This window comes from Symsagittifera roscoffensis, chromosome 6 (assembly GCF_963678635.1).
Source record: "Symsagittifera roscoffensis chromosome 6, txSymRosc1.1, whole genome shotgun sequence".
Classification (NCBI taxonomy): Eukaryota; Metazoa; Xenacoelomorpha; order Acoela; family Convolutidae; genus Symsagittifera; species Symsagittifera roscoffensis.
In genome coordinates, this window is record NC_087067.1 from 18,485,568 (window position 1) to 18,496,686 (window position 11,119).

The window sequence follows — 11,119 nt, forward strand, 5'->3', positions numbered from 1 at the left end:
TATATGAAATGTAGTTTCCAGCTAACAAAATTTTTGTACAATCCTCATTTTCCATTTTCATAAGAATTGATTTCCTGATATTGTTCAGGATCGAACTGGAGGCCTTCTGCTTGTTAGGCAGACGTGATAACCGCTACACCACAGCACCTAAGCTTTGTCAAGGAGCTTCTTTTTCTTGTTTTGCGCACCAGGAATTTTTGTCCTTAGTGCATTTGTCAAAATTTCGGGAAAATTTTGCATGCCTTAATCTATTTTCGTCACATGTCAGACAATTTTTCTGGAGTTAGTTTAAACGTTATTTCCAATGAACAGAGTCTTTGTGCACTCCATATTTATCAATTCTTTGGAACTGGACTTTCTGATGCTGTCCAGGATCGAACTGAAGTCATTTTGTGTGTAAGGCAGACGTGATAACCGCTACACCACAGCAGCACCTGAGCTTTCTCAAATAATAATTTTTTTCTTGTTTTGCAGACCTGGATTTTTTGTCATCAGTGCATTTGTCAAAAATTTTGGGAAAATTTCGCATGCCTTAAACTATTTTCGTCACATGTCAGACAATTTTTCTGGAGTTAGTTTAAACGTTATTTCCAAAGAACAGAATCTTTGTGCAATCCATATTTATCAATTCTTTGGAACTTGACTTTCTGATGCTGTCCAGGATCGAACTGAAGTCATTTTGTGTGTAAGGCAGACGTGACAACCGCTACACCACAGCACCTGAGCTTTCGCAAGTAGCTTCTTTTTCTTGTTTTGCAGACCTGGAATTTTTGTTATCAGTGCATTTGTCGAAGATTACGGAAAAACTTGCATTTCTTATTGAATTTTCGTCAGGTGTCAGGCAATTTTTCGAGTTATTTGAAATTTAGTTTCCAGCTCACAAAATTTTTGTACAATCCTCATTTTCCATTTTCATAAGAATTGATTTCCTGATATTGTTCCGGATCGAACTGGAGGCCTTCTGCTTGTTAGGCAGACGTGATAACCGCTACACCACAGCACCTGAGCTTTGTCAAGTAGCTTCTTTTTCTTGTTTTGCGCACCAGGAATTTTTGTCCTTAGTGCATTTGTCAAAAGTTTTGGAAATATTTCGCATGCCTTAATCTATTTTCGTCACATGTCAGACAATTTTTCTGGAGTTCGTTTAAACGTTATTTCCAATTAACAGAATCTTTGTGCAATCCATATTTATCCATTCTTTGAAACTGGACTTTCTGATGCTGTCCAGGATCGAACTGAAGTCATTTTGTGTGTAAGGCAGACGTGACAACCGCTACACCACAGCACCTGAGCTTTCGCAAGTAGCTTCTTTTTCTTGTTTTGCAGACCTGGAATTTTTGTTATCAGTGCATTTGTCGAAAATTATGGAAAATTTTGCATGTCTTAATGAATTTTCGTCACGTGTTAGGCAATTTTTCTGGAGTTATTTGAAATATAATTTCCAGCGAACAAAATTTTTGTACAATCCTTATTTTTCGTTTTCATAAGAATTGATTTCCTGATATTGTTCAGGATCGAACTGGAGGCCTTCTGCGTGATAGGCAGACGTGATAACCGCTACACCACAGCACCTGAGCTTTGGCAAGTAGCTTCTTTTTCTTGTTTTGCGCACCAGGAATTTTTGTCCTCATTGCATTTGTCGAAAGTTTCGGGAAAGTTTCGCATGTCTATATCTATTTTCGTCACATGTCAGGCAATTTTTCTGGAGTTAGTGAAATATTATTTTCAACGAACAAAATGTGTGTACAGTCATCTGATTCATCATTTTATGATAATTGACTCTGTGATGCTATCCAGGACCGAACTGGAGACCTGCTGCGTGTTAGGCAGACGTGATAACCGCTACACCACAGCACCTGAGCTTTCTTAAGTAGCTTCTTTTTCTTGGTTTGCAGACCTGGATTTTTTGTCATCATTACCTTTGTCGGAAGTTACTGAAAATTTTTGCATGTCTTATTGTATTTTAATCACGTGTTAGTTTAAACGTTATTTTCAATGAACAAAATCTTTGTGCAATCCATATTTATCATTTCTATGTACTGGACTTTCTGATGCTCTCCAGGATTGAACTGAAGACATTCTGCGTGTCAGGCAGACATCATAACCGCTACACCACAGCACTTGAGCGTTCTCAAGTAGCTTCTTTTTCTTGTTTTGCAGACCTGGAATTTTGGTGATGAGTGCATTTGTCAAAAGTTTCGGGAAAATTTCGCATGCCTTAATCTATTTTCGTCACATGTCAGGCAATTTTTCTGGAGTTAGTTGAAATATTATTTTTGACGAACAAAATCTCTTGACAGTCCTGTTTCATCATTTTTAAGATAATTGACTCTCTGATGCTGTCCAGGATCGAACTGGAGCCCTTCTGCGTGTTAGGCAGACGTGATAACCGCTACACCACAGCACCTGAGCTTTCTTAAGTAGCTTCTTTTTCTTGTTTTGCAGACCTGGATATTTCGTCATCAGTGCCTTTGCCGAAAGTTATGGAAAATTTTCGCATGTCTTATTGTATTTTGATCACGTGTCAGGCAATTTTTCTGGAGTAAGTTTAAACTTTATTTCCAATGAACAAAATCTTTGTGCAATCCATATTTATCAATGCTATGATACTGGAAGTTCTGATGCTCTCAAGGATTGAAATGAAGACATTCTGCGTGTTAGGCAGACATAATAACCGCTACACCACAGCACCTGAGCTTTCTCAAGTAGCTTCCTTTTCTTGTTTTGCAGACCTGGAATTTTGGTCATTAGTGCATATGTCGAAAATTACGGAAAAACTTGCATTTTTTAATCTATTTTCGTCACATGTCAGGCAATTTTTCTGGATTTAGTTGAAATATTAATTTCAACGAACAAAATGTTTGTACAGTCCTGATTCATAATTTTTACGACAATAGACTTTCTGATGCTGTCCAGGATCGAACTGGAGACCTTCTGCGTGTTAGCCAGACGTGATAACCGCTACACCACAGCACCTGAGCTTTCTTAAGTAGCTTCTTTTTCTTGTTTTGCAGACCTGGATAATTCGTCATCAGTGCCTTTGCCGAAAATTACGGAAAAACTTGCATGTCTTAATGAATTTTCGTCACGTGTTAGGCAATTTTTCTGGAGTTATTTGAAATGTAGTTTCCAGCTAACAAAGTTTTTGTACAATCCTCATTTTCCATTTTCATAAGAATTGATTTCCTGATATTGTTCAGGATCGAACTGGAGGCCTTCTGCTTTTTAGGCAGACGTGATAACCGCTACACCACAGCACCTGAGCTTTCTCAAGTAGCTTCTTTTTCTTGTTTTACAGACCAGGAATTTTGTTGATCAGTGCATTTGTCAAAAGTTTCGGGAAAATTTTGCATGCCTTAATCTATTTTCGTCACATGTCAGGCAATTTTTCTGGAGTTAGTTGAAATATTACTTTCGACGAACAAAATCTCTTTACAGTCCTGTTCATCATTTTTAAGATAATTGACTCTCTGATGCTGTCCAGGATCGAACTGGAGCCCTTCTGCGTGTTAGGCAGACGTGATAACCGCTACACCACAGCACCTGAGCTTTCTTAAGTAGCTTCTTTTTCTTGTTTTGCAGACCTGGATATTTCGTCATCAGTGCCTTTGCCGAAAGTTATGGAAAATTTTCGCATGTCTTATTGTATTTTGATCACGTGTCAGGCAATTTTTCTGGAGTAAGTTTAAACCTTATTTCCAATGAACAAAATCTTTGTGCAATCCATATTTATCAATTCTATGATACTGGAATTTCTGATGCTCTCAAGGATTGAACTGAAGACATTCTGCGTGTTAGGCAGACATCATAACCGCTACACCACAGCACCTGAGCTTTCTCAAGTAGCTTCTTTTTCTTGTTTTGCAGACCTGGAATTTTGGTCATTAGTGCATATGTCGAAAGTTACGGAAAAACTTGCATTTCTTAATGAATTTTCGTCACGTGTCAGGCAATTTTTCTGGAGTTATTTGAAATGTAGTTTCCAGCTAACAAAATTTTTGTACAATCCTCATTTTCCATTTTCATAAGAATTGATTTCCTGATATTATTCAGGATCGCTTTGTAGACCTTCTGCGTGTGAGGCAGACGTGATAACAGCTACACCACAGCACCTGAGATTTCTCAAGTAGCTTCATTTTGTTGTTTCGCAGACCTGGAATTGTTGTCATCAGTGCATTTGTCAAAAGTTTCGGGAAAATTTCGCTTGCCTTAATCTATTTTCGTCACATGTCAGACAATTTTTCTGGAGTTAGTTTAAACGTTTTTTCCGATGAACAGAATCTCTGTGCAATCCATATTTATCAATTCTTTGAAACTGGACTTTCTGATGCTGTCCAGGATCGAACTGAAGTCATTTTGTGTGTAAGGCAGACGTGACAACCGCTACACCACAGCACCTGAGCTTACGCAAGTAGCTTCTTTTTCTTGTTTTGCAGACCTGGAATTTTTTTCATCAGTGCATTTGTCGAAAATTACGGAAAAACTTGCATTTCTTAATGAATTTGCGTCACGTGTCAGGCAATTTTTCTGGAGTAAGTTTAAACGTTATTTCCAATGAACAAAATCTTTGTGCAATCCATATTTATCAATTCTATGATACTGGACTTTCTGATGCTCTCCAGGATTGAACTGAAGACATTCTGCGTGTTAGGCAGACATCATAACCGCTACACCACAGCACTTGAGCTTTCTCAAGTAGCTTCTTTTTCTTGTTTTGCAGACCTGGAATTTTGGTCATCAGTGCATTTGTCGAAAATTACGGAAAAACTTGCATTTCTCAATGAATTTGCGTCACGTGTCAGGCAAAATTTTTCTGGAGTTATTTGAAATATAGTTTCCAGCTAACAAAATTTTTGTACAATCCTTATTTTCCATTTTCATAAGAATTGATTTCCTGATATTGTGCAGGATTGAACTGGAGGCCTTCTGCGTGATAGGCAGACGTGATAACCGCTACTCCACAGCACCTGAGCTTTCACAAGTAGCTTCTTTTTCTTGTTTTGCGCACCAGGAATTTTTGTCCTCAGTGCATTTGTCAAAAGTTTCGGGAAAATTTCGCATGCCTTAATCTATTTTCGTCACATGTCAGGCAGTTTTTCTGGAGTTAGTTGAAATATTATTTTCGACGAACAAAATGTCTGTACAGTCCTGATTCATCATTTTTACGATAATTGACTTTCTGATGCTGTCCAGGATCGAACTGGAGACCTTCTGCGTGTGAGTCAGACGTGATAACCGCTACACCACAGCACCTGAGCTTTCTTAAGTAGCTTCTTTTTCTTGGTTTGCAGACCTGGATATTTCGTCATCAGTGCCTTTGCCGAAAGCTCCTGAAAATTTTTGCATGTCTTATTGTATTTTAATCACGTGTCAGGCAATTTTTCTAGGGTAAGTTAAAACGTTATTTCCAATGAACAAAATCTTTGTGCGATCCATATTTATCAATTCTATGATACTGCACTTTCTGATGCTCTCCAGGATTGAATTGAAGACATTCTGCGTGTTAGGCAGACATCATAACCGCTACACCACAGCACCTGCTGAGCTTTCTCAAGTAGCTTCTTTTTCTTGTTTTGCAGACCTGGAATTTTGGTCATCAGTGCATTTGTCGAAAATTACGGAAAAACTTGCATTTCTTAATGTATTTTCGTCACGTGTCAGGCAATTTTTCTGGAGTTTTTTGAAATATAGTTTCCAGCTAACAAAATTTTTGTACAATCCTTATTTTCCATTTTCATAAGAATTTATTTCCTGATATTGTTCAGGATCGAACTGGAGGCCTTCTGCGTGTTAGGCAGACGTGATAACCGCTACACCACATCACCTGAGCTTTCTCAAGTAGCTTCTTTTTCTTGTTTTGCGCACCACGAATTTTTCTCCTCAGTGCATTTGTCAAAAGTTTCGGACATCATATTTCTTTTCGCTTGCCTTAATCTATTTTCGTCACATGTCAGGCAATTTTTCTGGAGTTAGTTGAAAAATTATTTTCGACGAACAAAATGTCTGTACAGTCCTGATTCCTCATTTTTACGATAATTGACTTTCTGATGCTGTCCAGGATCGAACTGGAGACCTTCTGCGTGTTAGGCAGACGTGATAACCGCTACACCACAGCACCTGAGCTTTCTGAAGTAGCTTCTTTTTCTTGTTTTGCAGACCTGGATATTTCGTCATCAGTGCCTTTGCCGAAAGTTACTGAAAATGTTCGCATGTCTTATTGTATTTTAATCACGTGTCAGGCAATTTTTCTGGAGTAAGTTTAAACGTTATTTCCAATGAACAAAATCTTTGTGCAATCCATATTTATCATTGCTATGATACTGGAATTTCTGAAGCTCTCAAGGATTGAATTGAAGACATTCTGCGTGTTAGGCAGACATCATAACCGCTAAACCACAGCACCTGAGCTTTCTCAAGTAGCTTCTTTTTCTTGTTTTGCAGACCTGGAATTTTGGTCATCAGTGCATTTGTCGAAAATTACGGAAAAACTTGCATTTCTTAATGTATTTTCGTCACGTGTCAGGCAATTTTTCTGGAGTTTTTTGAAATATAGTTTCCAGCTAACAAAATTTTTGTACAATCCTTATTTTCCTTTTTCATAAGAATTGATTTCCTGAGATTATTCAGGATCGAACTGGAGGCCTTCTGCGTGTTAGGCAGACGTGATAACCGCTACACCACAGCACCTGAGCTTTCTAAAGTAGCTTCTTTTTCTTGTTTTGCGCTCCAGGAATTTTTGTCCTCAGTGCATTTGTCAAAAGTTTCGGACATCATATTTCTTTTAGCATGCCTTAATCTTTTTTCGTCACATGTCAGGCAATTTTTCCGGAGTTAGTTGAAAAATTATTTTCGACGAACAAAATGTCTGTACAGTCCCTATTCATCATTTTTACGATAATTGACTTTCTGATGCTGTCAAGGATCGAACTGGAGACCTTCTGCGTGTTAGGCAGACGTGATAACCGCTACACCACAGCACCTGAGCTTTCTCAAGTAGCTCCTTTTTCTTGTTTCGCAGACCTGGATATTTCGTCATCAGTGCCTTCGCCGAAAGTTACTGAAAATGTTCGCATGTCTTATTGTATTTTAATCACGTGTCAGGCAATTTTTCTGGAGTAAGTTTAAACGTTATTTCCAATGAACAAAATCTTTGTGCAATCCATATTTATCAATTCTATGATACTGGACTTTGTGATACTCCAGGATTGCACTGAAGACATTCTGCGTGTTAGGCAGACATCATAACCGCTACACAACAGCACCTGAGTTTTCTCAAGTAGCTTCTTTTTCTTGTTTTGCAGACTGGAATTTTTATCATCAGTGCGTTTGTCGAAAATTTCGGAAAAATTTCGCATGTCTCAATGAATTTTCGTCACGTGTTAGGCAATTTTTCTGGAGTTAGTTGAAATATAATTTCCAACGAGCAAAATCTTTGTACATTCCTTATTAATCGTTTTAATGATAATTGATTTTCTGATGCTGTCCAGGATCCAACTGGAGACCTTCTGCGTGTGAGTCAGACGTGATAACCGCTACACCACAGCACCTGATATTTCTCAAGTAGCTTCTTTTTGTTGTTTCGCAGACCTGGAATTTTTGTCCTCAGTGCATTTGTCAAAAGTTTCGGGAAAATTTCGCATGTCTTAATCTATTTTCGTCTTCGTCACATGTCAGGCAATTTTTTTGGAGTTAGTTTAAACGTTATTTCCAATGAACAAAATTTTTGTGCAATCCATATTTATCAATTATATGCTACTGGACTTTCCGATGCTGTCCAGGATCAAACTTTAACGTAGGCTGTAGAGTTGGGTAGGCCTCGCAGATCTGCTGTGCTATTCCTGCGCTCATTTGGAAATCACTCGAGACGCAATGGGATATAGGGCCAGGGAAATGCAACAGATCTCCTGTGCCAAATATGATAACCGCTACACCACCGCACCTGATATTTCCCAAGTAGCTTCTTTTTGTTGTTTCGCAGACCTGGAATTGTTGTCATCAGTGCATTTGTCAAAAGTTTCGGGAAAATTTCGCATTTTTTAATCGATTTTCGTCACATGTCAGGCAATTTTTCTGGATTTAGTTGAAATATTAATTTCAACGAACAAAATGTTTGTACAGTCCTGATTCATAATTTTTACGACAATAGACTTTCTGATGCTGTCCAGGATCGAACTGGAGACCTTCTGCGAGTTAGCCAGACGTGATAACCGCTACTCCACAGCACCTGAGCTTTCTTAAGAAGCTTCTTTTTCTTGTTTTGCAGACCTGGAATTTTTGTCATCAGTGCCTTTGTCGAAAGTTACGGAAAATTTTCGCATGTCTTATTGTTTTTCAATCACGTATCAAGCAATTTTTCTGGATTTAGTTCAAACGTTACTTCCAATGAACAAAATCTTTAAGCAATCCTTATTTATCAATTCTATGAAACTGGACTTTCTGATGCTGTCCAGGATCGAACTGAAGACATTTTGCGTGTAAGGTAGACGTGATAACCGCTACACCACAGCACCTGAGCTTTCTCACGTAGCTTCTTTTTCTTTTTTTGCAGACCTGGAATTTTGGTCATCAGTGCATTTGTCGAAACTTACGGAAAAATTTGCATGTCTTAATGAATTTTCGTCACGTGTCAGGCAATTTTTCTGCAGTTATTTGAAATATAGTTTCCAGCTAAGAACATTTTTGTACAATCCTTATTTTCCTTTTTCATGAGAATTGATTTTCTGATATTGTCCAGGATTGAATTGAAGACCTTCCGCGTGTTAGGCAGACGTGATAACCGGTACACCACAGCACCTGAGCTTCATTAAGTAGCTTCTTTTTCTTGTTTTGCAGACCTGGAATTTTTGTCATCAGTGCATTTGTCGAAAATTACGGAAAATTTTGCATGTCTTGATGAATTTTCGTCACGTGTCAGGCAATTTTTCTGCAGTTATTTGAAATATAGTTTCCAGCTAAGAACATTTTTGTACAATCCTTATTTTCCTTTTTCATGAGAATTGATTTTCTGATATTGTCCAGGATTGAATTGAAGACCTTCCGCGTGTTAGGCAGACGTGATAACCGGTACACCACAGCACCTGAGCTTCATTAAGTAGCTTCTTTTTCTTGTTTTGCAGACCTGGAATTTTTGTCATCAGTGCATTTGTCGAAAATTACGGAAAATTTTGCATGTCTTGATGAATTTTCGTCACGTGTCAGGCAATTTTTCTGCAGTTGTTTGAAATATAGTTTCCAGCTAAGAACATTTTTGTACAATCCTTATTTTCCTTTTTCATGAGAATTGATTTTCTGATATTGTCCAGAATTGAACTGAAGACCTTCCGCGTGTTAGGCAGACGTGATAACCGGTACACCACAGCACCTAAGCTTCATTAAGTAGCTTCTTTTTCTTGTTTTGCAGACCTGGAATTTTGTCATCAGTGCATTTGTCGAAAATTACGGAAAATTTTGCATGTCTCAATGAATTTTTGCCACGTGTCAGGCATTTTTTCTGGAGTTATTTGAAATATAGTTTCCAGCGAACAAAATTGTTGTACAATCCTTACTTTCCATCTTCATAAGGGTTGATTTTCCGATATTGGCCGGGATCGATCTGGTGACCTTCTGCGTGTTAGGCAGACGTGATAACCGCTACACCACAGCACGTAAGCTATCCTAAGTAGATTCTTTTTCTTGTTTTGCAGACCTGGAATTTTTGGTCATTAGTGCATTTGTCAAAAAGTACGGAAAATTTTGCATGTCTTACTGAATTTTCGTCACGTGTCAGGCAATTTTTCTGGAGTTATTTGAAATATAGTTTCCAGCGAACAAAAGTTTTGTACAATCATTTTTTTTCGTTTTCATGAGAATTGATTTCCTGATATTGTCCAGGATCGAACTGGAGACTTTCTGCGTGTTAGGCAGACGTGATAACCGCTACACCACTGCACCTGAGCTTGATCAAATAGCTTCTTTTTCTTGTTTTGCACACATGGAATTTTTGTCATCAGTGCGTTTGTCAAAAAGTTTGGAAAAACTTCGCATGTCCTAATCTATTTTCGTCACATGTCAGGCAATTTTTCTGGAGTTAGGTGAAATATAATTTTTAATGAACAAAATGTTTCTACAGTCCTGATTCACCATTTTATGATAATTGACTCTCTGATGCTATCTAGGACCGAACTGGTGACCTGCTGCGTGTTGGGCAGACGTGATAACCGCTACACCACAGCACTTCAATAACTCTGCAAACTATATTTCAAATAACTCCAGAAAAATTGCCTGACACGTGACGAAAATTCATTAAGAAATGCAAGATTTTCCGTAACTTTCGACAAAGGCACTAATGAAAAAAATTCCAGGTCTGCAAAACAAGAAAAAGACCTGGAATTTGCAAAACAAGAACAACAGGTCTGCAAAACAAGAAAAAGAAGCTACTGATAGCTACTGAAAAACAGGTCTGCAAAACAAGAAAAAGAAGCTACGTGATAACCGCTACACCAGGTGCTGTGGTGTAGCGGTTATCACGTCTGCCAAACACGCAGCAGGTCTCCAGTTCGGTCCTCGATAGCATCAGAGAGTCAATCCGTAACTTTCGACAAAAATTTTGTTAGCTGGAAACTATATTTCAAATAACTCCAGAAAAATTGCCTGACACGTGACGAAAATTCATTAAGAAATGCAAGTTTTTCCGTAACTTTCGACAAAGGCACTAATGAAAAAAATTCCAGGTCTGCAAAACAAGAAAAAGACCTGGAATTTGCAAAACAAGAAAAACAGGTCTGCAAAACAAGAAAAAGAAGCTACTGATAACCGCTACACCAGGTGCTGTGGTGTAGCGGTTATCACGTCTGCCCACAAAGGCACTAATGAAAAAAATTCCAGGTCTGCAAAACAAGAAAAAGAAGCTACGTGATAACCGCTACACCAGGTGCTGTGGTGTAGCGTTTATCACGTCTGCCCAACACGCAGCAGGTCTCCAGTTCGGTCCTAGATAGCATCAGAGAGTCAATCCGTCACTTTCGACAAAGGCACTAATGAAAAAAATTCCAGGTCTGCAAAACAAGAAAAAGAAGCTACTGGTGATGTGGTGCCTTTGTCAATCCGTAACTTTCGATGCTATCTAGGACCGAACTGGAGA

The 11,119-nt window shown here is 38.3% G+C and overlaps 1 protein-coding gene and 8 non-coding genes across 9 annotated transcripts in view; 1 reads left to right on the forward strand and 8 right to left on the reverse strand.

The window, feature by feature from the left end:
- Nucleotides 1-11,119, forward strand: part of LOC134848630 (uncharacterized) — a 244,181-nt gene that overhangs the window by 85,124 nt on the left and 147,938 nt on the right. The gene's annotated exons all lie outside the window — the stretch shown is intronic.
- Trnav-aac (transfer RNA valine (anticodon AAC)) lies at nucleotides 76-148 on the reverse strand. The gene has a single exon. It is a non-coding gene; the product is annotated as a tRNA-Val (tRNA).
- Trnav-aac (transfer RNA valine (anticodon AAC)) lies at nucleotides 2,335-2,407 on the reverse strand. Its single transcript has one exon. It is a non-coding gene; the product is annotated as a tRNA-Val (tRNA).
- Trnav-aac (transfer RNA valine (anticodon AAC)) lies at nucleotides 2,904-2,976 on the reverse strand. The gene has a single exon. It is a non-coding gene; the product is annotated as a tRNA-Val (tRNA).
- Trnaf-aaa (transfer RNA phenylalanine (anticodon AAA)) lies at nucleotides 3,188-3,260 on the reverse strand. The gene has a single exon. It is a non-coding gene; the product is annotated as a tRNA-Phe (tRNA).
- On the reverse strand, nucleotides 3,472-3,544 carry Trnav-aac (transfer RNA valine (anticodon AAC)). Its single transcript has one exon. It is a non-coding gene; the product is annotated as a tRNA-Val (tRNA).
- Nucleotides 5,181-5,253, reverse strand: Trnav-cac (transfer RNA valine (anticodon CAC)). Its single transcript has one exon. It is a non-coding gene; the product is annotated as a tRNA-Val (tRNA).
- On the reverse strand, nucleotides 6,046-6,118 carry Trnav-aac (transfer RNA valine (anticodon AAC)). Its single transcript has one exon. It is a non-coding gene; the product is annotated as a tRNA-Val (tRNA).
- On the reverse strand, nucleotides 6,908-6,980 carry Trnav-aac (transfer RNA valine (anticodon AAC)). Its single transcript has one exon. It is a non-coding gene; the product is annotated as a tRNA-Val (tRNA).